General features: G+C 48.0%; 1 protein-coding gene across 1 annotated transcript in view; it reads left to right on the top strand.

Moving 5' to 3' along the window:
- The window catches only part of COL15A1 (collagen type XV alpha 1 chain), a 1,855,347-nt gene that overhangs the window by 1,681,529 nt on the left and 149,810 nt on the right, over positions 1–24,008 (top strand). The gene's annotated exons all lie outside the window — the stretch shown is intronic.

Raw genomic sequence — 24,008 nt, 5'->3', positions numbered from 1 at the left:
AGTATATAGCAGCCACGTAGTATATAGCACAGCCCACGTAATATATAGCACAGCCCACGTAATATATAACACAGCCCACGTAATATATAACACAGCCCACGCAGTATATAGCACAGCCCACGTAGTATATAGCACAGCCCACGCAGTATATATCACTGCCCACGTAGTATATAACACTGCCCACGTAGTATATAACACTGCCCACGTAGTATATAACACAGCCCACGCAGTGTATAACACAGCCCACGCAGTGTATAACACAGCCCACGCAGTGTATAACACAGCCAGGCAGTATATAACACAGCCCACGTAGTATTTAACACAGCCCACGTAGAATATAACACAGCCCACGTAATATATAGCAGTATGGGCACCATATCCCTGTTAAAAAAAAGAATTAAAATAAAAAATAGTTATATACTCAACCTCCGGCGTCCACCGAAGCTGTCCCGATGCGCGCGATGCTGCCGCCAGCTTCCGTGCATCACTGGGAACGGAAGCTGGCGGCAGCATCGCGCGTATCAGTGGACGGCGGAAGGTGAGAATAGCACAATTTTTAATTTTTTAATATTATATCTTTTTACTATTGATGCTGCATAGGCAGCATCAATAGTAAAAAGTTGGTCCGGGATGGGGCGACACACTGGCACTGACAGCTCCGCACACACATACAGCTCCACACACACACACACACACACACATACAGCGCCGCACACACACACACACACACATACAGCTCCACAAGCATACAGCGCCACACACACAGCTCTGCACAAACACACATACAGCTCTGCACACACATACAGCACCGCAGACACACACATGCATACAGCTCCGCACAAACACACACAGCTCCGCACAAACACACACAGCTCCGCACACAAACACACACAGCTCCGCACACACACACATACAGCCCCACACACATACAGCACCGCACAGACACACACATACAGCTCCGCTGCCCGCACACACACATACAGCCCCACACACATACACATACAGCACCGCACAGACACACACATACATACAGCTCCACACACAGAGCTCCGCACACACACACACAGCTCCGCTGCCCGCACACACACAAACACATACAGCCCCACACAGACACACACATACATTCAGCTCCGCACACACACACACACATACAGCTCCGCTGCCTGCACACACACACATACCGCCCCACACACATACAGCACCGCACAGACACACACACATACAGCTCCGCTGCCCGCATACACACATACAGCCCCACACACATACAGCACCTCACAGACACACACATACTTACAGCTCCACACACAGAGCTCCGCACACACACACACAGCTCCGCTTCCCGCACACACACAAACACATACAGCCCCACACAGACACACACATACATTCAGCTCCACACACACACAGCACCACACACATACATTCAGCTCCGCACACACACACATACAGCACCACACAGACACACACATACAGCTCCGCTCCGCACACACAGAGGTCCGCACACACACAGACACACACATACATACAACTCCGTGCACACACACATACAGCTCCGCTGCCCGTGTACACATGCCCATACAGCTCCGCTGCCCGCACACACGCACATACAGCACCACACAGACACACACATACAGCTCCGCTCCGCACACACACAGACACACACATACATACAACTCCGCGCACACACACATACAGCTCCGCTGCCCGTGTACACATGCCCATACAGCTCCGCTGCCCGCACACACGCACATACAGCACCACACAGAAACACATATACTGCTCCGCACACACACAGACACACACATACATACAACTCCGCGCACGCACACATACAGCTCCGCTGCCCGTGCACACATGCCCATACAGCTCCGCTGCCCGCACACACGCACATACAGCCCCACACACATACAGCTTTGCACGCACGGACACACACATACATACAGCTCTGCGCGCACGCACGCACACACACACACACACCTCTGCACACCAGCACTGGCAATGTTTGCTCCCAGGACCCAGATAGAGTGAGTGAGGGTGTATTATACCCCACCCCCACCACTCACTCTCTGGGTCCGTCTGCCGGGAGCAAAGATCAAACAGACATTAAACATTCAAGGGCTGCTGTGTTTGCACGGCTCCTCCAGCCTCAGGCACTACAGGAAGAAACGAGGCTGAGGAATGTGAGGGAAGGAGTGAGGACCGTGAGGTGAGTCACAGAGTAGACAGCCATGCAGCAGGCAGCGCGCGGGCAGGGGCCAGGAGGGAGATGATTACAGACAGAGACAGTACACTACTCACTGTGTATGTACTGCTCTACTGCGATTACTCCAGGCAGGCAATGTGAGTCCAGGACAGGACCCAGGGTCGGGACAAAGGGCGCCGCCCCTCCACCTCAGCAGTCAGTCACATTCTGGCCGGGCACCAGTTAGGCTGTGAGCAGGGAGTCACTGTGTCTCAGCAGGGGGAGTAGGGAGAGTCGGCACCAGCACCACGTGTTCTGGCTGCCGCTCTGCCGCCCCCTGTCTTAAGGAAGGGACACGTCCGCGCGTCGCACAGGACTAGTATTAAAAAAAAAAAAAAAGAGAAAGGAAAAAAAAAACTTGCTCAGGTGCCGCCCCCTCGCCTGTCCCCGCCCTAGGCACGTGCCCTCAAGTGCCTAGTGGCAAATACGGCCCTGGGTGTCTGCCCCTGCCTGGTGTTGTCCTCAACTGAACAAAGCTGAGCTTCCACCTTCTGGCTCTCTTTAAGTGCTGTGTTTTTAAAAATAGGTGGTTATGGGCCTACTAACGGTGTCTGCCCCTGCCTGGTGTTTGTCCTCAACTGAATAAAGCTGAGCTTCTACCTTCTGGCTCTCATTAAGTGCTGTTTTTTAAAAAATTGGTGGTTCCGGCCTACTAACGGTGTCTGCCCCTGCCTGGTGTTGTCCTCAACTGAATAAAGCTGAGCTTCTACCTTCTGGCTCTCATTAAGTGCTGTTTTTTAAAAAATTGGTGGTTCCGGCCTACTAATGGTGTCTGCCCCTGCCTGGTGTTGTCCTCAACTGAATAAAGCTGAGCTTCTACCTTCTGGCTCTGATTAAGTGCTGTTTTTTAAAAGATTGGTGGTTCCGGCCTACTAACGGTGTCTGCCCCTGCCTGGTGTTGTCCTCAACTTAATAAAGCTGAGCTTCTACCTTCTGGCTCTGATTAAGTGCTGTTTTTTAAAAGATTGGTGGTTCCGGCCTACTAACGGTGTCTGCCCCTGCCTGGTGTTGTCCTCAACTGAATAAAGCTGAGCTTCTACCTTCTGGCTCTCATTAAGCTTTTTTTTTTTTTTTTTTTAATTGCTGGATGGGGCCTAATACCTCTATTTGCTGCTCCCTGGTGTTTGTCCTCAACTGAATAAAGCTGAGCTTCTACCTTCTGGCTCTCATTAAGTGCTGTTTTTTAAAAAATTGGTGGTTCCGGCCTACTAATGGTGTCTGCCCCTGCCTGGTGTTGTCCTCAACTGAATAAAGCTGAGCTTCTACCTTCTGGCTCTGATTAAGTGCTGTTTTTTAAAAGATTGGTGGTTCCGGCCTACTAACGGTGTCTGCCCCTGCCTGGTGTTGCCCTCAAATGAATAAAGCTGAGCTTCTACCTTCTGGCTCTGATTAAGTGCTGTTTTTTAAAAGATTGGTGGTTCCGGCCTACTAACGGTGTCTGCCCCTGCCTGGTGTTGTCCTCAACTGAATAAAGCTGAGCTTCTACCTTCTGGCTCTGATTAAGTGCTGTTTTTTAAAAGATTGGTGGTTCCGGCCTACTAACGGTGTCTGCACTGCCTGGTGTTGTCCTCAACTGAATAAAGCTGAGCTTCTACCTTCTGGCTCTGATTAAGTGCTGTTTTTTAAAAGATTGGTGGTTCCGGCCTACTAACGGTGTCTGCCCCTGCCTGGTGTTGTCCTCAACTGAATAAAGCTGAGCTTCTACCTTCTGGCTCTCATTAAACTTTTTTTTTTTTTTTTTAATTGCTGGATGGGGCCTAATACCTCTGTTTGCTGCTCCCTGGTGTTTGTCCTCAACTGAATAAAGCTGAGCTTCTACCTTCTGGCTCTCATTAAGTGCTGTTTTTTAAAAAATTGGTGGTTCCGGCCTACTAATGGTGTCTGCCCCTGCCTGGTGTTGTCCTCAACTGAATAAAGCTGAGCTTCTACCTTCTGGCTCTGATTAAGTGCTGTTTTTTAAAAGATTGGTGGTTCCGGCCTACTAACGGTGTCTGCCCCTGCCTGGTGTTGTCCTCAACTGAACAAAGCTGAGCTTCCACCTTCTGGCTCTCTTTAAGTGCTGTGTTTTTAAAAATAGGTGGTTATGGGCCTACTAACGGTGTCTGCCCCTGCCTGGTGTTGTCCTCAACTGAATAAAGCTGAGCTTCTACCTTCTGGCTCTCATTAAGTGCTGTTTTTTAAAAAATTGGTGGTTCCGGCCTACTAATGGTGTCTGCCCCTGCCTGGTGTTGTCCTCAACTTTATAAAGCTGAGCTTCTACCTTCTGGCTCTGATTAAGTGCTGTTTTTTAAAAGATTGGTGGTTCCGGCCTACTAACGGTGTCTGCCCCTGCCTGGTGTTGTCCTCAACTGAATAAAGCTGAGCTTCTACCTTCTGGCTCTGATTAAGTGCTGTTTTTTAAAAGATTGGTGGTTCCGGCCTACTAACGGTGTCTGCCCCTGCCTGGTGTTGTCCTCAACTGAATAAAGCTGAGCTTCTACCTTCTGGCTCTCATTAAGCTTTTTTTTTTTTTTTTTAATTGCTGGATGGGGCCTAATTCCTCTGTTTGCTGCTCCCTGGTGTTTGTCCTCAACTGAATAAAGCTGAGCTTCTACCTTCTGGCTCTCATTAAGTGCTGTTTTTTAAAAAATTGGTGGTTCCGGCCTACTAATGGTGTCTGCCCCTGCCTGGTGTTGTCATCAACTGAATAAAGCTGAGCTTGTACCTTCTGGCTCTGATTAAGTGCTGTTTTTTAAAAGATTGGTGGTTCCGGCCTACTAACGGTGTCTGCCCCTGCCTGGTGTTGTCCTCAAATGAATAAAGCTGAGCTTCTACCTTCTGGCTCTGATTAAGTGCTGTTTTTTAAAAGATTGGTGGTTCCGGCCTACTAACGGTGTCTGCCCCTGCCTGGTGTTGTCCTCAACTGAATAAAGCTGAGCTTCTACCTTCTGGCTCTGATTAAGTGCTGTTTTTTAAAAGATTGGTGGTTCCGGCCTACTAACGGTGTCTGCCCCTGCCTGGTGTTGTCCTCAACTGAATAAAGCTGAGCTTCTACCTTCTGGCTCTGATTAAGTGCTGTTTTTTAAAAGATTGGTGGTTCCGGCCTACTAATGGTGTCTGCCCCTGCCTGGTGTTGTCCTCAACTGAATAAAGCTGAGCTTCTAACTTCTGGCTCTCATTAAGCTTTTTTTTTTTTTTTTTTAATTGCTGGATGGGGCCTAATACCTCTGTTTGCTGCTCCCTGGTGTTTGTCCTCAACTGAATAAAGCTGAACTTCCACCTTCTGGCTCTCTTTAAGTGCTGTGTTTTTAAAAATAGGTGGTTATGGGCCTAGTAACGGTGTCTGCCCCTGCCTGGTGTTTGTCCTCAACTGAATAAAGCTGAGCTTCTACCTTCTGGCTCTCATTAAGTGCTGTTTTTTCAAAAATTGGTGGTTCCGGCCTACTAATGGTGTCTGCCCCTGCCTGGTGTTGTCCTCAACTGAATAAAGCTGAGCTTCTACCTTCTGGCTCTGATTAAGTGCTGTTTTTTAAAAGATTGGTGGTTCCGGCCTACTAACGGTGTCTGCCCCTGCCTGGTGTTGTCCTCAAATGAATAAAGCTGAGCTTCTACCTTCTGGCTCTGATTAAGTGCTGTTTTTTAAAAGATTGGTGGTTCCGGCCTACTAACGGTGTCTGCCCCTGCCTGGTGTTGTCCTCAACTGAATAAAGCTGAGCTTCTACCTTCTGGCTCTCATTAAGTGCTGTTTTTTTAAAAAATTGGTGGTTCCGGCCTACTAATGGTGTCTGCCTCTGCCTGGTGTTGTCCTCAACTGAATTAAGCTGAGCTTCTACCTTCTGGCTCGCTGTTGTGAATTTGGTTTCTGGGCTCCCCCGGTGGTCTCTGGTGGTACTGAACTTGTGTGCTTCATCGGCTCTGTTCACCTGTTTCCATCAGGATGTGGGAGTTGTCTATTTAGCCTTGCTCCTCAGTCATTTCTATGCCGGCCAACAATGTTACCAGAAGCCTTTCTGTTGCATGTTCCTGCTCCTAGACTACTATCAGCTAAGTTGGACTTGTAGTCCTAAGTTTGTTTTGCATTTTTGTTCCAGTTCTCTGTGATTGTTCATTTCTGAGGCTGGAAGCTCTTGTGAACTGAAATTGCCACTCTGGTGTCATGAGTTGATATTAGAGTCTTAAAGTAATTTCAGGATGGTGTTTTGAAAGGGTTTTCAGCTGACTGTGAAGTTCCCTTTTTTGTCTTCCTACTATCTAGTAAGCGGACCTCAATTTGCTAAACCTATCTTCATACTTCGTATGTCAATTTCCTCTGAAATCACCGACAATATATGTGGGGGCTACTGTCTGCCTTTTGGGGAAAATTTCTCTAGAGGTAAGCCAGGTCTGTATTTTCCTCTGCTAGGGTCAGTCAGTTCTCCGGCTGGCGCTGGGCGTCTAGGGATAAAACGTAGGCACTCTACCCGGCCACTGTTATTTGTGCGGTAGGTTTAGCTCACAGTCAGCTCGAGTTCCCATCTTCCAAGAGCTAATCCTTTTTGTATGCTTTATTACGTTCTCTTGCCATTGAGAACCATGACAGTTTGGCCGGCCAAGGGTTAAAATTATTGGCAGAAGAAAGGAGAGAAAAGAAGTCTGCAGAGAATTTTTTTTTTTTTTTTCCTGAGTTTGCTCATTAGTTTATTCACTAGCATCTCTGCTTACTGCAGCCTTCGTCTCTCTCTCCTTCTAATCCTTGAATGGTTCTGATTTCACCTGATGAAGATGGATCCTCAGAGTTTAGCTACAGGTCTGAACAATCTCGCTATGAAGGTTCAAAGTTTACAGGATTTTGTAATTCATGCTCCTATATCTGAACCTAGAGTACCTTTGCCTGAATTTTTCTCCGGGGATAGATCTCGCTTCCAGAATTTCAAACATAATTGTAAATTATTTTTGTCTCTGAGATCTCGCTCCGCTGGAGATCCTGCACAGCAGGTCAGGATTGTAATATCCTTGCTCCGGGGCGACCCTCAGGATTGGGCATTTGCTTTGGCACCAGGGGATCCTGCGTTACTCAATGTGGATGCGTTTTTCCTGGCTTTGGGGTTGCTTTATGAGGAACCTCATTTAGAGATTCAGGCTGAAAAAGCCTTGATGGCCCTGTCTCAAGGGCAAGATGAGGCTGAAATATACTGTCAAAAATTTCGTAAGTGGTCTGTGCTTACTCAGTGGAATGAGTGCGCCCTGGCGGCGAATTTCAGAGAGGGTCTCTCTGATGCCATTAAAGATGTTATGGTGGGGTTCCCTGTGCCTGCAGGTCTGAATGAGTCCATGACAATGGCTATTCAGATTGATCGGCGTTTGCGGGAGCGCAAACCTGTGCACCATTTGGCGGTGTCTACTGAGAAGGCGCCAGAGATTATGCAATGAGATAGAATTCTGTCCAGAAGCGAACGACAGAATTTTAGGCGAAAAAATGGGTTATGTTTCTATTGTGGCGATTCAACTCATGTTATATCAGCATGCTCTAAACGTACTAAGAAGGTTGATAAGTCTGTTTCAATTGGTACTTTACAATCCAAGTTTATTCTATCTGTGACCCTGATTTGCTCTTTATCGTCTATTACCGCTGACGCCTTTGTCGACTCTGGCGCCGCTTTGAGTCTTATGGATTGGTCCTTTGCCAAACGCTGTGGGTTTAATTTAGAGCCTCTGGAAGTTCCTATACCTCTGAAGGGTATTGACTCCACGCCATTGGCTAGTAATAAACCACAATACTGGACACAAGTAACTATGCGTATTAATCCGGATCACCAGGAGATTATTCGCTTCCTTGTGTTGTATAATCTACATGATGTGTTGGTGCTTGGATTGCCATGGCTGCAATCTCATAACCCAGTCCTCGACTGGAAAGCAATGTCTGTGTTAAGCTGGGGATGTCAGGGGACTCATGGGGACGTACCTTTGGTTTCCATTTCGTCATCTATTCCCTCTGAGATTCCGGAATTTTTATCTGATTATCGTGACGTTTTTGAGGAGCCTAAACTTGGTTCACTACCTCCGCACAGAGATTGCGATTGTACAATAGATCTGATTCCGGGCAGTAAGTTTCCAAAGGGTCGTTTATTTAATCTATCTGTGCCTGAACACGCTGCTATGCGGGAATATATTAAGGAGTCCTTGGAAAAGGGACATATTCGTCCTTCGTCATCTCCCTTAGGAGCCGTTTTTTTCTTTGTATCTAAAAAAGATGGCTCTTTGAGGCCGTGTATTGATTATCGGCTTTTGAATAAAATCACGGTTAAATATCAGTATCCTTTGCCACTGCTTACTGATTTGTTTGCTCGAATAAAGGGGGCCAAGTGGTTCTCTAAGATTGATCTTCGTGGGGCGTATAATTTAGTGCGAATTAAGCAGGGGGATGAGTGGAAAACCGCATTTAATACGCCTGAGGGCCATTTTGAGTATTTAGTAATGCCTTTTGGTCTTTCAAATGCCCCTTCAGTCTTTCAGTCTTTTATGCATGACATTTTCCGTGAATATTTGGATAAATTTATGATTGTGTATCTGGATGATATTTTGATTTTTTCGGACGACTGGGACTCTCATGTCCAACAGGTCAGGAGGGTTTTTCAGGTTTTGCGCTCTAATTCCTTGTGTGTAAAGGGTTCTAAGTGCGTTTTTGGGGTTCAGAAGATTTCGTTTTTGGGGTACATTTTTTCCCCCTCTTCCATTGAGATGGACCCTGTCAAGGTTCAGGCTATTTGTGATTGGACGCAACCCTCTTCTCTTAAGAGCCTTCAGAAGTTTTTGGGCTTTGCTAATTTTTATCGTCGATTTATAACTGGTTTTTCTGATGTTGCTAAACCGTTGACTGATTTGACTAAGAAGGGTGCTGATGTTGCTGATTGGTCCCCTGCTGCTGTGGAGGCCTTTCGGGAGCTTAAGCGCCGCTTTTCTTCTGCCCCTGTGTTGCGTCAGCCTGATGTTACTCTTCCTTTTCAGGTTGAGGTCGACGCTTCAGAAATCGGAGCTGGGGCGGTTTTGTCGCAGAAAAGTTCCGACTGCTCCGTGATGAGACCTTGCGCGTTCTTTTCTCATAAATTTTCGCCCGCTGAGCGAAATTATGATATTGGTAATCGGGAGCTCTTGGCTATGAAGTGGGCTTTTGAGGAGTGGCGTCATTGGCTTGAGGGGGCTAGACATCAGGTGGTGGTATTGACTGACCACAAGAATTTGATTTATCTTGAGTCTGCCAGGCGCCTGAATCCTAGACAGGCGCGCTGGTCGTTATTTTTCTCTCGGTTTAATTTTGTGGTTTCTTACCTACCGGGTTCTAAAAATGTGAAGGCGGATGCCCTTTCTAGGAGTTTTGAGCCTGATTCCCCTGGTAATTCTGAACCTACTGGTATCCTTAAGGATGGAGTGATATTATCTGCTGTTTCCCCAGACTTGCGACGGGTCTTGCAGGAGTTTCAGGCGGATAGACCTGATCGTTGCCCGCCTGGTAGAATGTTTGTTCCTGATGATTGGACCAGTAGAGTCATCTCGGAGGTCCATTCTTCTGCATTAGCTGGTCATCCTGGAATCTTTGGTACCAGGGATTTGGTGGCTAGGTCCTTCTGGTGGCCTTCCCTGTCGCGAGATGTGCGAGGTTTTGTGCAGTCTTGTGATGTTTGTGCTCGGGCCAAGCCTTGTTGTTCTCGGGCTAGTGGATTGTTGTTATCTTTGCCTATTCCGAAGAGGCCTTGGACTCACATCTCCATGGATTTTATTTCTGATCTCCCTGTTTCTCAGAAGATGTCTGTCATCTGGGTGGTGTGTGACCGTTTCTCTAAGATGGTCCATTTGGTCCCCTTGCCTAAATTGCCTTCCTCATCCGAGCTGGTTCCTCTGTTTTTTCAAAATGTGGTTCGCTTGCATGGTATTCCGGAGAATATCGTGTCTGACAGGGGAACCCAATTCGTGTCTAGATTTTGGCGAGCGTTCTGTGCTAGGATGGGCATTGATTTGTCTTTTTCGTCTGCTTTCCATCCTCAGACTAATGGCCAGACCGAGCGAACTAATCAGACCTTGGAGACTTATTTGAGGTGTTTTGTGTCTGCGGATCAGGATGATTGGGTTGCCTTTTTGCCCTTGGCGGAGTTTGCCCTCAATAATCGGGCTAGTTCTGCCACCTTGGTTTCTCCTTTCTTCTGTAATTCGGGGTTTCATCCTCGTTTCTCTTCCGGTCAGGTGGAGTCTTCGGATTGTCCTGGAGTGGATGCTGTGGTGGAGAGGTTGCATCAGATTTGGGGGCATGTGGTGGACAATTTGAAGTTGTCCCAGGAGAAGACTCAGCATTTTGCCAACCGCCGTCGTCGTGTTGGTCCTCGTCTTTGTGTTGGGGACTTGGTGTGGTTGTCTTCTCGTTTTGTCCCTATGAAGGTTTCTTCTCCTAAGTTTAAGCCTCGGTTCATCGGCCCGTACAAGATATTGGAGATTCTTAACCCTGTGTCCTTTCGTTTGGACCTCCCTGCATCTTTTTCTATTCATAATGTCTTCCATCGGTCATTGTTGCGCAGGTATGAGGTACCGGTTGTGCCTTCCGTTGAGCCTCCTGCTCCGGTGTTGGTTGAGGTTGAGTTGGAGTACGTTGTCGAGAAGATCTTGGACTCCCGTGTTTCCAGACGGAGACTTCAGTATCTGGTCAAGTGGAAGGGCTACGGCCAGGAGGATAATTCTTGGGTGACTGCCTCTGATGTTCATGCCTCCGATTTGGTCCGTGCCTTTCATAGGGCTCATCCTGATCGCCCTGGTGGTTCTGGTGAGGGTTCGGTGCCCCCTCCTTGAGGGGGGGGTACTGTTGTGAATTTGGTTTCTGGGCTCCCCCGGTGGTCTCTGGTGGTACTGAACTTGTGTGCTTTATCGCCTCTGTTCACCTGTTTCCATCAGGATGTGGGAGTTGTCTATTTAGCCTTGCTCCTCAGTCATTTCTATGCCGGCCAACAATGTTACCAGAAGCCTTTCTGTTGCATGTTCCTGCTCCTAGACTACTATCAGCTAAGTTGGACTTGTAGTCCTAAGTTTGTTTTGCATTTTTGTTCCAGTTCTCTGTGATTGTTAATTTCTGAGGCTGGAAGCTCTTGTGAACTGAAATTGCCACTCTGGTGTCATGAGTTGATATTAGAGTCTTAAAGTAATTTCAGGATGGTGTTTTGAAAGGGTTTTCAGCTGACTGTGAAGTTCCCTTTTCTGTCTTCCTACTATCTAGTAAGCGGACCTCAATTTGCTAAACCTATCTTCATACTTCGTATGTCAATTTCCTCTGAAATCACCGACAATATATGTGGGGGCTACTGTCTGCCTTTTGGGGAAAATTTCTCTAGAGGTAAGCCAGGTCTGTATTTTCCTCTGCTAGGGTCAGTCAGTTCTCCGGCTGGCGCTGGGCGTCTAGGGATAAAACGTAGGCACGCTACCCGGCCACTGTTATTTGTGCGGTAGGTTTAGCTCACAGTCAGCTCGAGTTCCCATCTTCCAAGAGCTAGTCCTTTTTGTATGCTTTATTACGTTCTCTTGCCATTGAGAACCATGACAGCTCTCATTAAGTGCTGTTTTTTAAAAGATTGGTGGTTCCGGCCTACTAACGGTGTCTGCCCCTGCCTGGTGTTGTCCTCAACTGAATAAAGCTGAGCTTCTACCTTCTGGCTCTCATTAAGTGCTGTTTTTTTTAAAAATTGGTGGTTCCGGCCTACTAATGGTGTCTGCCCCTGCCTGGTGTTGTCCTCAACTGAATAAAGCTGAGCTTCTACCTTCTGGCTCTGATTAAGTGCTGTTTTTTAAAAGATTGGTGGTTCCGGCCTACTAACGGTGTCTGCCCCTGCCTGGTGTTTTCCTCAACTGAATAAAGCTGAGCTTCTACCTTCTGGCTCTGATTAAGTGCTGTTTTTTAAAAGATTGGTGGTTCCGGCCTACTAACGGTGTCTGCCCCTGCCTGGTGTTGTCCTCAACTGAATAAAGCTGAGCTTCTACCTTCTGGCTCTGATTAAGCTTTTTATTTTATTTATTTTTTTTTTTAATTGCTGGATGGGGCCTAATACCTCTGTTTGCTGCTCCCTGGTGTTTGTCCTCAACTGAATAAAGCTGAGCTTCTACCTTCTGGCTCTCATTAAGTGCTGTTTTTTAAAAAATTGGTGGTTCCGGCCTACTAATGGTGTCTGCCCCTGCCTGGTGTTGTCCTCAACTGAATAAAGCTGAGCTTCTACCTTCTGGCTCTGATTAAGTGCTGTTTTTTAAAAGATTGGTGGTTCCGGCCTACTAACGGTGTCTGCCCCTGCCTGGTGTTGTCCTCAACTGAATAAAGCTGAGCTTCTACCTTCTGGCTCTCATTAAGTGCTGTTTTTTAAAAAATTGGTGGTTCCGGCCTACTAATGGTGTCTGCCCCTGCCTGGTGTTGTCCTCAACTGAATAAAGCTGAGCTTCTACCTTCTGGCTCTCATTAAGTGCTGTTTTTTAAAAAATTGGTGGTTCCGGCCTACTAATGGTGTCTGCCCCTGCCTGGTGTTGTCCTCAACTGAATAAAGCTGAGCTTCTACCTTCTGGCTCTGATTAAGTGCTGTTTTTTAAAAGATTGGTGGTTCCGGCCTACTAACGGTGTCTGCCCCTGCCTGGTGTTTTCCTCAACTGAATAAAGCTGAGCTTCTACCTTCTGGCTCTGATTAAGTGCTGTTTTTTAAAAGATTGGTGGTTCCGGCCTACTAACGGTGTCTGCCCCTGCCTGGTGTTGTCCTCAACTGAATAAAGCTGAGCTTCTACCTTCTGGCTCTGATTAAGCTTTTTATTTATTTATTTTTTTTTTTAATTGCTGGATGGGGCCTAATACCTCTGTTTGCTGCTCCCTGGTATTTGTCCTCAACTGAATAAAGCTGAGCTTCTACCTTCTGGCTCTCATTAAGTGCTGTTTTTTAAAAAATTGGTGGTTCCGGCCTACTAATGGTGTCTGCCCCTGCCTGGTGTTGTCCTCAACTGAATAAAGCTGAGCTTCTACCTTCTGGCTCTGATTAAGTGCTGTTTTTTAAAAGATTGGTGGTTCCGGCCTACTAACGGTGTCTGCCCCTGCCTGGTGTTGTCCTCAACTTAATAAAGCTGAGCTTCTACCTTCTGGCTCTGATTAAGTGCTGTTTTTTAAAAGATTGGTGGCTCCGGCCTACTAACGGTGTCTGCCCCTGCCTGGTGTTGTCCTCAACTGAATAAAGCTGAGCTTCTACCTTCCGGCTCTCATTAAGCTTTTTTTTTTTTTTTTTTTAATTGCTGGATGGGGCCTAATACTTCTATTTGCTGCTCCCTGGTGTTTGTCCTCAACTGAATAAAGCTGAGCTTCTACCTTCTGGCTCTCATTAAGTGCTGTTTTTTAAAAAATTGGTGGTTCCGGCCTACTAATGGTGTCTGCCCCTGCCTGGTGTTGTCCTCAACTGAATAAAGCTGAGCTTCTACCTTCTGGCTCTGATTAAGTGCTGTTTTTTAAAAGATTGGTGGTTCCGGCCTACTAACGGTGTCTGCCCCTGCCTGGTGTTGCCCTCAAATGAATAAAGCTGAGCTTCTACCTTCTGGCTCTGATTAAGTGCTGTTTTTTAAAAGATTGGTGGTTCCGGCCTACTAACGGTGTCTGCCCCTGCCTGGTGTTGTCCTCAACTGAATAAAGCTGAGCTTCTACCTTCTGGCTCTGATTAAGTGCTATTTTTTAAAAGATTGGTGGTTCCGGCCTACTAACGGTGTCTGCCCCTGCCTGGTGTTGTCCTCAACTGAATAAAGCTGAGCTTCTACCTTCTGGCTCTGATTAAGTGCTGTTTTTTAAAAGATTGGTGGTTCCGGCCTACTAACGGTGTCTGCCCCTGCCTGGTGTTGTCCTCAACTGAATAAAGCTGAGCTTCTACCTTCTGGCTCTCATTAAGCTTTTTTTTTTTTTTTTTAATTGCTGGATGGGGCCTAATACCTCTGTTTGCTGCTCCCTGGTGTTTGTCCTCAACTGAATAAAGCTGAGCTTCTACCTTCTGGCTCTCATTAAGTGCTGTTTTTTAAAAAATTGGTGGTTCCGGCCTACTAATGGTGTCTGCCCCTGCCTGGTGTTGTCCTCAACTTTATAAAGCTGAGCTTCTACCTTCTGGCTCTGAATAAGTGCTGTTTTTTAAAAGATTGGTGGTTCCGGCCTACTAACGTTGTCTGCCCCTGCCTGGTGTTGTCCTCAACTGAATAAAGCTGAGCTTCTACCTTCTGGCTCTGATTAAGTGCTGTTTTTTAAAAGATTGGTGGTTCCGGCCTACTAACGGTGTGTGCCCCTGCCTGGTGTTGTCCTCAACTGAATAAAGCTGAGCTTCTACCTTCTGGCTCTCATTAAGCTTTTTTTTTTTTTTTTCAATTGCTGGATGGGGCCTAATTCCTCTGTTTGCTGCTCCCTGGTGTTTGTCCTCAACTGAATAAAGCTGAGCTTCTACCTTCTGGCTCTCATTAAGTGCTGTTTTTTAAAAAATTGGTGGTTCCGGCCTACTAATGGTGTCTGCCCCTGCCTGGTGTTGTCATCAACTGAATAAAGCTGAGCTTCTACCTTCTGGCTCTGATTAAGTGCTGTTTTTTAAAAGATTGGTGGTTCCGGCCTACTAATGGTGTCTGCCTCTGCCTGGTGTTGTCCTCAACTGAATAAAGCTGAGCTTCTACCTTCTGGCTCTGATTAAGTGCTGTTTTTTAAAAGATTGGTGGTTCCGGCCTACTAACGGTGTCTGCCCCTGCCTGGTGTTGTCCTCAACTGAATAAAGCTGAGCTTCTACCTTCTGGCTCTCATTAAGTGCTGTTTTTTAAAAAATTGGTGGTTCCGGCCTACTAATGGTGTCTGCCCCTGCCTGGTGTTGTCCTCAACTGAATAAAGCTGAGCTTCTACCTTCTGGCTCTGATTAAGTGCTGTTTTTTAAAAGATTGGTGGTTCCGGCCTACTAACGGTGTCTGCCCCTGCCTGGTGTTTTCCTCAACTGAATAAAGCTGAGCTTCTACCTTCTGGCTCTGATTAAGTGCTGTTTTTTAAAAGATTGGTGGTTCCGGCCTACTAACGGTGTCTGCCCCTGCCTGGTGTTGTCCTCAACTGAATAAAGCTGAGCTTCTACCTTCTGGCTCTGATTAAGCTTTTTATTTATTTATTTATTTTTTTTAATTGCTGGATGGGGCCTAATACCTCTGTTTGCTGCTCCCTGGTGTTTGTCCTCAACTGAATAAAGCTGAGCTTCTACCTTCTGGCTCTCATTAAGTGCTGTTTTTTAAAAAATTGGTGGTTCCGGCCTTCTAATGGTGTCTGCCCCTGCCTGGTGTTGTCCTCAACTGAATAAAGCTGAGCTTCTACCTTCTGGCTCTGATTAAGTGCTGTTTTTTAAAAGATTGGTGGTTCCGGCCTACTAACGGTGTCTTCCCCTGCCTGGTGTTGTCCTCAACTGAATAAAGCTGAGCTTCTACCTTCTGGCTCTCATTAAGTGCTGTTTTTTAAAAAATTGGTGGTTCCGGCCTACTAATGGTGTCTGCCCCTGCCTGGTGTTGTCCTCAACTGAATAAAGCTGAGCTTCTACCTTCTGGCTCTGATTAAGTGCTGTTTTTTAAAAGATTGGTGGTTCCGGCCTACTAACGGTGTCTGCCCCTGCCTGGTGTTGTCCTCAACTGAATAAAGCTGAGCTTCTACCTTCTGGCTCTCATTAAGTGCTGTTTTTTAAAAAATTGGTGGTTCCGGCCTACTAATGGTGTCTGCCCCTGCCTGGTGTTGTCCTCAACTGAATAAAGCTGAGCTTCTACCTTCTGGCTCTCATTAAGTGCTGTTTTTTAAAAAATTGGTGGTTCCGGCCTACTAATGGTGTCTGCCCCTGCCTGGTGTTGTCCTCAACTGAATAAAGCTGAGCTTCTACCTTCTGGCTCTGATTAAGTGCTGTTTTTTAAAAGATTGGTGGTTCCGGCCTACTAACGGTGTCTGCCCCTGCCTGGTGTTTTCCTCAACTGAATAAAGCTGAGCTTCTACCTTCTGGCTCTGATTAAGTGCTGTTTTTTAAAAGATTGGTGGTTCCGGCCTACTAACGGTGTCTGCCCCTGCCTGGTGTTGTCCTCAACTGAATAAAGCTGAGCTTCTACCTTCTGGCTCTGATTAAGCTTTTTATTTATTTTTTTTATTTTTTTAATTGCTGGATGGGGCCTAATACCTCTGTTTGCTGCTCCCTGGTGTTTGTCCTCAACTGAATAAAGCTGAGCTTCTACCTTCTGGCTCTCATTAAGTGCTGTTTTTTAAAAAATTGGTGGTTCCGGCCTACTAATGGTGTCTGCCCCTGCCTGGTGTTGTCCTCAACTGAATAAAGCTGAGCTTCTACCTTCTGGCTCTGATTAAGTGCTGTTTTTTAAAAGATTGGTGGTTCCGGCCTACTAACGGTGTCTGCCCCTGCCTGGTGTTGTCCTCAACTGAATAAAGCTGAGCTTCTACCTTCTGGCTCTCATTAAGTGCTGTTTTTAAAAAAATTGGTGGTTCCGGCCTACTAATGGTGTCTGCCCCTGCCTGGTGTTGTCCTCAACTGAATAAAGCTGAGCTTCTACCTTCTGGCTCTGATTAAGTGCTGTTTTTTAAAAGATTGGTGGTTCCAGCCTACAAACGGTGTCTGCCCCTGCCTGGTGTTTTCCTCAACTGAATAAAGCTGAGCTTCTACCTTCTGGCTCTGATTAAGTGCTGTTTTTTAAAAGATTGGTGGTTCCGGCCTACTAACGGTGTCTGCCCCTGCCTGGTGTTGTCCTCAACTGAATTAAGCTGAGCTTCAACCTTCTGGCTCTGATTAAGTGCTGTTTTTTAAAAGATTGGTGGTTCCGGCCTACTAATGGTGTCTGCCCCTGCCTGGTGTTGTCCTCAACTGAATAAAGCTGAGCTTCTACCTTCTGGCTCTCATTAAGCTTTTTTTTTTTTTTTTTAATTGCTGGATGGGGCCTAATACCTCTGTTTGCTGCTCCCTGGTGTTTGTCCTCAACTGAATAAAGCTGAGCTTCTACCTTCTGGCTCTGATTAAGTGCTGTTTTTTAAAAGATTGGTGGTTCCGGCCTACTAACGGTGTCTGCCCCTGCCTTGTGTTGTCCTCAACTGAACAAAGCTGAGCTTCCACCTTCTGGCTCTCTTTAAGTGCTGTGTTTTTAAAAATAGGTGGTTATGGGCCTACTAACGGTGTCTGCCCCTGCCTGGTGTTTGTCCTCAACTGAATAAAGCTGAGCTTCTACCTTCTGGCTCTCATTAAGTGCTGTTTTTTAAAAAATTGGTGGTTCCGGCCTACTAACGGTGTCTGCCCCTGCCTGGTGTTGTCCTCAACTGAATAAAGCTGAGCTTCTACCTTCTGGCTCTCATTAAGTGCTGTTTTTTAAAAAATTGGTGGTTCCGGCCTACTAATGGTGTCTGCCCCTGCCTGGTGTTGTCCTCAACTGAATAAAGCTGAGCTTCTACCTTCTGGCTCTGATTAAGTGCTGTTTTTTAAAAGATTGGTGGTTCCGGCCTACTAACGGTGTCTGCCCCTGCCTGGTGTTGTCCTCAACTGAATAAAGCTGAGCTTCTACCTTCTGGCTCTGATTAAGTGCTGTTTTTTAAAAGATTGGTGGTTCCGGCCTACTAACGGTGTCTGCCCCTGCCTGGTGTTGTCCTCAACTGAATAAAGCTGAGCTTCTACCTTCTGGCTCTGATTAAGCTTTTTTATTTTATTTTTATTTTTTTTTAATTGCTGGATGGGGCCTAATACCTCTGTTTGCTGTTCCCTGGTGTTTGTCCTCAACTGAATAAAGCTGAGCTTCTACCTTCTGGCTCTCATTAAGTGCTGTTTTTTAAAAAATTGGTGGTTCCGGCCTACTAACGGTGTCTGCCACTGCCTGGTGTTGTCCTCAACTGAATTAAGCTGAGCTTCTACCTTCTGGCTCTGATTAAGTGCTGTTTTTTAAAAGATTGGTGGTTCCGGCCTACTAACGGTGTCTGCCCCTGCCTGGTGTTGTCCTCAACTGAATAAAACTGAGCTTCTACCTTCTGGCTTTTGGCCTACAGTAGCAAATATTAAACTGCATTTGGCCTATTAGTGTGTTTGGGCCCTTAAAACAGTGTCTGCTGCTCCTGGGTTTGCTACTCCACTCAACAAAGCAATGCCGCCTGTTTAATCCTGTTACCAATTTTGAACTGCATTTAGCCTACTTTATTCTTTGGCCCTATATCTGTTTCCTCCTCATCCTGCCCATTCCCCAGCCACTGCTAGATGAGTCTGCTGGTACATTGACCTAGACCACTACATTCCCCTTGCACTCTACACAGCCAGAATCTGACCCTGCTGAAAGTAAGGTTCCCCTTCCCGCATGTTATACCACCTTACACAGGGACAAAGAGGAAGGTGCAGATGAAAGTGCAGGTTCCTTCATCAGGTGGGGGGGCATACTCGTTGGCAACGTCACTGGCACAGGGCCCCTCAGAGTACGCAAAAGTGTCGCTGCTGGTGGGAGGCGCCCCCGCCGTGCAAACACACCGCTGTACTTTGAGGGGCCCTGTGCCAGTGCCAATGGCAACGAGGGGGCCTCCCTGCTTGCTTAGGATCACAGCACTTGCAAACTTGACATACTTACCTCTCACTGCTCCACCGCTGTGACGTAGTCCACGTTTCCTGGGCCCACTAAAAGCTTGAACCAGCCCTACCCTCCACAACTTTTGCAAAATGACCCCCAAGTTCCAATGCCCAACTATTATTATAAAGTTAATTAAGATTGACAAGCTTCAGAAACAAGAGTGGATGTTTTTGGCATTAAAATGGGCACTGTAGGTGTTTTCCTGGCCTCCACTCACTGCCGACTATGCTTCCCCATTGACTTGCATTGGGTTTCGTGTTTCGGTCGATCCCCGACTTTTAGCGATAATCGGCCAACTGCACTCGACTCGACTCTGGACAAAGTCGGGTTTCACAAAACCCGACTCGACCTTAAAAAAATGAAAGTCGCTCAACCCTAGTCGCCGAGCATGGACAGCCCTCTTCAAATGATCCTGGAGCGCCCCCACACCGCCGCAGGGCCGAGGGGTACCCGGAGCCGGGCCTCTAGGTCTCAGTCCTGGGGTTGTCACGGTGGCTAGACCCGGTCCGTGGCCCTGTCTGTCAATGGGGGACGTCCGGTGCAATAAGTGGTGTGGTAACGGTGCAGGTCGCGGTAAATAACGAGGACACCAGTTTGCAGTCTCTTTACCTCTTTACTGAAGATGTTGGAGACCTCAGTCCAGAGCGCTGTTAACTGGGTTTTCAGAGACCGGCCGGTCCAACGACACATCAGGAGTTCTCCTCACAGGTGGGAATCAGTATCTACCTTCTAGCGCTGTGTGTTGTAGTTCTTCCCTGCTGAGCTCCCGGGATAGTCCTCACAACTGTTTCTTTCTGTCTCTACTGTTCGTTCTCCGTCCTCCAGGTGATATGGTAGGACGCACCCGTATGACGGGGTAGGCCTGGAGTTCTTCCGGGACTCTAGAGTCGCCCCTCTCCCACAGCTGCCTCCGTTGTCTGCTTAGGTGTTAAGTGAGACAGCCAACCTGTAATTAGCTGTCCTGCCGTGGTTTGCAATGTACTTAAAGTCTCTTACTTGCTCGGCGTTCCGGCCACCGATTGTTTGCGCCTCAGCAAGGTGCTGCCTCTTTCAACAAAACCCCTGCTGGTATTCTCCTTTTCTGTATTCCCGTTGTTTGCTGGTTAGTTCTGCTCTGAGGAGTCTGCCAGGATCCCCATCCCTGACAGGTCCTCTCACTAGCTCTTCCCAGCTACTTCTCTCTGTCTTCCTGTCCAACCCCCAGTTTTACCAGAGTTGTGAGGAGTGGCCTACTAGATAGGACCACCCCCCCTGGTGGCCGGAGTGTGAAGTGTGGTGTGAGTGTACCTGATCAGAGAAACTCCTTAGTGCAATCAGACGTACCATAGCTCCCCATAGTGGCGGAGCCACAGTACTGCAACAACCAGGACTCTGGGGTGCTGCACTCCCCCCCGGTTAAATCCAGTACTCCGGGACTGGGAAAACAAGAACAATAATACATGTTAACAGGAAACACACAAACTTTTGAAATAGCATAACAATTGAACATAACAATGCTTCCCTTTACGGGAGGTGAGGATTCTTGAACGTTGCAAAAGTTAGGTCATGCACAGTTTATGACTCTCAGTTCAGTGGTTGAAACAGCGGGGACCCCGGGTAAACAAAGGGGTCCCCCTTATGAAAGTTTTTGAGCAATTCACTGTCCATTACTCTATTGTCCATTTTAACAACCTGTAACAAAAAGATATGCATACAAACATTTTTAATGAAATAGCAGCCCTTATCAATACCTCCACATTTTGTAGCGGAGGGGAGTTTGGTTCTGTGTGCTGCGTGTGGACCTTCGCAGCGCAGGGGTTGCTATTGGCCTAACAGGGCCCGCTATGCTTGCTACCGCTGGTGTAGTGCGCTGTCTTCTAACTACACTTCTAGTGAGTCTGGGTAGCACTGGCAGGTTGGGGCTCTCAGAGCTGCTGCTATCAACAGTGGGTATGGCAGGCTCACTGATAGCAGAGGGAGGATTTGCCGGTTCAACGGTTGGCATGGCTTCTTCAGGCAAGGCTTGTTGAGGTTGCGGGGCCGGATGATCTGGCTCCACCATTGTTTCTGGCGGGTCCGGCTGTTCAAACATTACAACAGGTACCGCAACGGCTTGGTTTATCAGAGTCCAGGACTGGGGAAAGTCACCAAGGACAGTATGGAACATTTTCTCCTTTTCCACCGGCGGGGAGATTTCTGGGGCCGTGCCCCTCTCTTTCAATGTATCGGGGCAGACCTTAAGGTGATCCCTGGATACCGCTGTCGAGGTCTCCCCTTTGTCCTTGCTGATGAGACAGACCTTAGTGTTGTCGAAGTCGGATGGCAAGATGGTATACGGTTCCGCTTCCCATTGGTCATCGAGCTTGTGTAACCTCCTCTTTCGTTTAAGCACTTGCTCACCAGGTGACAGGGGAATCGCAGGAGCATGTTGGTTGTAGTCCCTTTCTTGCCTCTGCCTAGCCTGGGCGAGACTTCTCTCCACACACTCTTGCACTTCGCGGTATCTTCGCTGCCTTTCTGCATCCCAATCCGCATCCGGCGAGGTATCTTCGGGTACTAGGACCCCCATGTCCAGATCAACGGGTAACCGACTAGACCTTCCTCGCATCAGGTACGCTGGAGTACAGTTGGTGGAACTTACTGGGATGTGGTTGTACATATCCACCAAGTCAGGCAACTTTGTCGGCCACAGATTCCGTTCCTCCACAGGCAAGGTCTTCAATAAATCGATTACTACCTGGTTCATCTTCTCGCACATCCCGTTGGTTTGAGGGTGGTACGGTGTAGTTCTGATCTTCTTACACCCATACAACTGGCAGAATTCTTGGAATACTTCTGCTTCAAAGGCAGGTCCCTGGTCGGTCAGTACCTTCTCTGGGTAGCCATGGGGCCTACAAAAGTGCTGCTGGAAGGCCCTGGCGGCAGTCCTGGCCGTTAGATCTTTAACAGGCACAACCACCAGAAACCTGGAGTAGTGGTCCACGATGGTAAGGGCGTAGATATAGCCCGACCGGCTAGGTGTCAGCTTCACATGATCCAGCGCGACCAGTTCAAGCGGCCGTTTGGTGATGATAGGCCGCAGGGGGGCCCGTTGGCTGTCACGGTCCTTTCTGCGCAGACTACATGGACCACACTCCCGACACCACTTCTCAATGGTTCTCTTCATGCCAATCCAATAGAACCTCCCTCGGAGTAGCTTCTCCAGCTTCTTCCATCCGAAGTGTCCGGCTCCATCATGGTAGGCTCCCAGAACCATGGGCGCATCTCGCCTTGGCACCACTATCTGCCACACCAATTCATGAGTACGTGGGTCGATGCTCCTCCTGCACAGCTTGCCATCATGGATAAACAGCTTGCTTCTTCCCTTCCACAGCTGTTGGGTTTCTTGTGGATCATCTGGGCCAGGGTGCAACCCAGCCTGCGTCAAGAGCTCCTTCACCTGACGGACCGCGGGGTCACTATCCTGGGTTTCTGCCCATCCGTGGTGGGGCAGGGGATTCAGCGTGGCATCCGGTTGGTTCTTGTGCCTGTTCTTCACATGGTGAGAGCTCTGAGTGGCTTTGGGGCGATGGAAGGCAGGCAGCTCCACCTCTTCAAGTGCCTCCGGGTCTTCTCCCACTTCTGGTAAATTGGGCATTCGGGACAAAGCATCGGCATTGGCATTCTGGTGCCCTGCCCGATATTTGATGGTGAAATCATAGTTGGACAGCCGGGCCATCCACCGCTGTTCCAAGGCCCCGAGTTTGGCGGTATCCAGATGCGTTAGCGGATTGTTGTCCGTGAAGACGGTGAATTTCGCGGAAGCCAGGTAGTGCTTAAACCTCTCCGTCACTGCCCAGACAAGGGCAAGGAATTCCAGTTTGAAGGAACTGTAGTTGTCAGGGTTCCTTTCCGTGGGACGGAGTTTCCTGCTGGCGTAAGCGATCACTCTTTCCTTGCCGTTCTGGACCTGAGACAGCACGGCTCCTAGTCCCACATTACTGGCATCTGTGTACAGCACAAACGGTTGGTCGTATTCGGGGTAAGCCAGTACCTCTTCCCCCGTCAGCGCCGACTTCAAGCAGGTGAAGGATTCCTCCAGCTCTTCGTTCCAATCAAAGGGGGTTTTCCTCCCCTTGGTCTTCTTTGGTTGGCCCACCAGCAGATTTTGCAAGGGTGCGGCCTTCTTGGTGAAATCCTTAATGAATCTCCGGTAGTAACCTACCAACCCGAGGAACTGCCGGACTTCGTGGAGGTCACTAGGCTTTGGCCAGTCCTGGATCACTGTGACCTTGTCGGGGTCTGGGGCCACTCCTTCAGCGCTCACCACATGGCCCAGGTACTGCACTTTAGGTTTCAGCAGATGACACTTGGACGGTTTCACTTTTAGGCCGAATTTGGACAAGGCTTCAAACACCTCGGCCAGGTGCTTCAGATGGTCTTCGTAGGTTTTAGAGAAGACTATGACGTCATCCAGATATAGCAGCACGGTTTCAAAGTTCAGGTGTCCCAGGCAGCTCTCCATCATCCTCTGGAACGTTCCGGGAGCATTGCACAATCCGAAGGGCATGTAGTTGAACTCACAGAGGCCCATTGGCGTCGTGAAGGCCGTCTTTTCCTTGTCCGCCTCCGCCACAGGAACCTGCCAGTACCCACTGGTGAGATCTAAGGTAGAGAAATAGTTAGCAGATTTTAAAGCAGCCAGAGACTCCTCTATCCTGGGCAGTGGGTATGCGTCCTTATGTGTAATGCGATTCAACTGTCTGTAATCAACACACATCCTCATTGTACCATCTTTCTTTTTAACAAGGACTAACGGAGCCGCCCAGGGGCTACAGCTGTCTCTCACCACCCCAGCCTCCTTCATTTCCCGCAACATGTCCTTGGCACACTGGTAATGAGCTGGGGGTACAGGGCGATATCTCTCTTTTATGGGTCGATGATCTCCCGTGGGGATGTGATGTTGGATCCCTTTCACCTGCCCAAAATCTGAGGGGTGTTTGCTGAATACCTGTTCGTACTCGTGTACCACCCTGTAAGCCCCCTGTATTTGATGAGATGGGGTAGAGTCAGTGCCCACATGCAATTCCCGACACCAATCTTTCGAGTGCTCTGCAGAACCTTTGTTCTCCGCCACGTTTGACGGGCCCAAGGGTTCAGGTGTCTGTATTACACTATTATTGACAGTGAACAGTTTGGCGAGCGTAGTATACTTGGTTAGGTGGAC

This window comes from Ranitomeya variabilis, chromosome 6 (genome assembly GCF_051348905.1).
Source record: "Ranitomeya variabilis isolate aRanVar5 chromosome 6, aRanVar5.hap1, whole genome shotgun sequence".
NCBI classification, from domain to species: Eukaryota; Metazoa; Chordata; class Amphibia; order Anura; family Dendrobatidae; genus Ranitomeya; species Ranitomeya variabilis.
The sequence above is the reverse complement of the archived record's forward strand: the minus strand, read 5'-3'. Positions and strand labels throughout refer to the sequence as shown.